Here is a 2,500-nt window from a genome sequence, read left to right on the forward strand (position 1 = left end):
GACCAGAAAACCCATTTAGAGGAAGACATTACTCTTGAGTCTGGCGCCTTAGACCGCTCGGCCATCCTGACACTTTTTAGTTGTGCCGTAAACCTATTCAACAATATTGTAAATTCTATTAAATATAATAATATGGCAGTTTATGATAGGCAAACATTATATAGAATTTGAAAACTAATAATAAAAACACGATCTTGGATGTCTGTATTTCATGCGTCCACGTTGTACTAAGGGTTCAACCTAGTCTCAGGACAGACCCGTTGTTCTAACAGATATGGTGTCTCACTATGGAAAAGTAGACCAAGATTCTGAGTCTGTCCTCCATGCCTATCAAACTTTTCTTCACTATTTTTGATTATTTACTAACAAAAAGATAGTGTTGCAAAAAATGTCTACTTCAAACTCCATTGTTACAGACACCTACACTTCAGTTTATGAAAATGCAACCTTGCATCTTTCGCAGTTGTAAAGAAAATTTTGATTCGTTTAAGACTAAATCAGAATGCACTTACTGGGGGCATAATTGAGATAATGTGTAAGTGTGCATATTTTTTTAAAGTTTGGTTGAATTTTTTTCTTTAGTTCGCTAAACTGCACAATGTTAGGATAAGATTAAGTTGATATTTTAATGTCAGACTATGCCAAGTTTGAAAGAAAACCTATCTTCTGAATGATGTCTTTTACATCCAGTCTTAACTGATTGTACAACTTATTCATTGAGGAATGTGTTTTTCCAACTTAACAAAAAGAACAAAATTGTCAGAAGTGGGATTTGAACCCACGCCTCCATACGGAGACCAGAAAACCCATTTAGAGGAAGACATTACTCTTGAGTCTGGCACCTTAGACTGCTCGGCCATCCTGACACTTTTTAGTTGTGTTGTAAACCTATTCAACAATATTGTAAATTCTATTAAATATAATAATATGGCAGCTTATGAAAGGCAAACATTATATAGAATTTGAAAACTAATAATAAAAACACGATCTTGGATGTCTGTATTTCATGCGTCCACGTTGTACTAAGGGTTCAACCTAGTCTCAGGACAGACCCGTTGTTCTAACAGATATGGTGTCTCACTATGGAAAAGTAGACCAAGATTCTGAGTCTGTCCTCCATGCCTATCAAACTTTTCTTCACTATTTTTGATTATTTACTAACAAAAAGATAGTGTTGCAAAAAATGTCTACTTCAAACTCCATTTTTACAGACAACTACATTTCAGTTTATGAAAACGCAACCTTGCATCTTTCGCAGTTGTAAAGAAAATTTTGATTCGTTTAAGACTAAATCAGAATGCACTTACTGGGGGCATAATTGAGATAATGTGTAAGTGTGCATATTTTTTTAAAGTTTGGTTGAATTTTTTTCTTTAGTTCGCTCAACTGCACAATGTTAGGATAAGATTAGGTTGATATTTTAATGTCAGACTATGCCAAGATTGAAAGAAAACCTATCTTCTGAATGATGTCTTTTACATCCAGTCTTAACTGATTGTACAACTTATTAATTGAGGAATGTGTTTTTCCAACTTAACAAAAAGAACAAAATTGTCAGAAGTGGGATTTGAACCCACGCCTCCATATGGAGACCAGAAAACCCATTTAGAGGAAGACATTACTCTTGAGTCTTGCACCTTAGACCGCTCGGCCATCCTGACACTTTTTAGTTGTGTTGTAAACCTATTCAACAATATTGTAAATTCTATTAAATATAATAATATGGCAGCTTATGAAAGGCAAACATTATATAGAATTTGAAAACTAATAATAAAAACACGATCTTGGATGTCTGTATTTCATGCGTCCACGTTGTACTAAGGGTTCAACCTAGTCTCAGGACAGACCCGTTGTTCTAACAGATATGGTGTCTCACTATGGAAAAGTAGACCAAGATTCTGAGTCTGTCCTCCATGCCTATCAAACTTTTCTTCACTATTTTTGATTATTTACTAACAAAAAAAAAGTGTTGCAAAAAATGTCTACTTCAAACTCCATTGTTACAGACACCTACACTTCAGTTTATGAAAATGCAACCTTGCATCTTTCGTAGTTGTAAAGAAAATTTTGATTCGTTTAAGACTAAATCAGAATGCACTTACTGGGGGCATAATTGAGATAATGTGTAAGTGTGCATATTTTTTTAAAGTTTGGTTGAATTTTTTTCTTTAGTTCGCTCAACTGCACAATGTTAGGATAAGATTAGGTTGATATTTTAATGTCAGACTATGCCAAGATTGAAAGAAAACCTATCTTCTGAATGATGTCTTTTACATCCAGTCTTAACTGATTGTACAACTTATTCATTGAGGAATGTGTTTTTCCAACTTAACAAAAAGAACAAAATTGTCAGAAGTGGGATATGAACCCACGCCTCCATACGGAGACCAGAAAACCCATTTAGACGAAGACATTACTCTTGAGTCTGGCACCTTAGACCACTCGGCCATCCTGACACTTTTTGGTTGTGTTGTAAACCTATTCAACAATATTGTAAATT

At 34.5% G+C, this 2,500-nt stretch overlaps 1 long non-coding RNA gene and 2 other non-coding genes across 3 annotated transcripts in view; 1 reads left to right on the top strand and 2 right to left on the bottom strand.

The window, feature by feature from the left end:
* Positions 1 to 71, bottom strand: part of TRNAL-CAA (transfer RNA leucine (anticodon CAA)) — a 109-nt gene extending 38 nt beyond the window's left edge. The window contains exons 1-2 of the tRNA in view: positions 34 to 71; positions 1 to 8 (exon numbers count right to left, since the gene is read on the bottom strand). The exon at positions 1 to 8 is cut by the window's left edge and continues 38 nt beyond it. This is a non-coding gene — a tRNA (tRNA-Leu). The remainder of the gene's footprint in view (positions 9 to 33) is intronic.
* The window catches only part of LOC142102353 (uncharacterized), a 281,858-nt gene that overhangs the window by 143,107 nt on the left and 136,251 nt on the right, over positions 1 to 2,500 (top strand). The gene's annotated exons all lie outside the window — the stretch shown is intronic.
* Positions 2,348 to 2,456, bottom strand: TRNAL-CAA (transfer RNA leucine (anticodon CAA)). Its single transcript has 2 exons — positions 2,419 to 2,456; positions 2,348 to 2,393 (listed from the first exon to the last, which is right to left on the bottom strand). It is a non-coding gene; the product is annotated as a tRNA-Leu (tRNA).

Source organism: Mixophyes fleayi, chromosome 9 (assembly GCF_038048845.1).
Source record: "Mixophyes fleayi isolate aMixFle1 chromosome 9, aMixFle1.hap1, whole genome shotgun sequence".
Taxonomy (NCBI): domain Eukaryota; kingdom Metazoa; phylum Chordata; class Amphibia; order Anura; family Limnodynastidae; genus Mixophyes; species Mixophyes fleayi.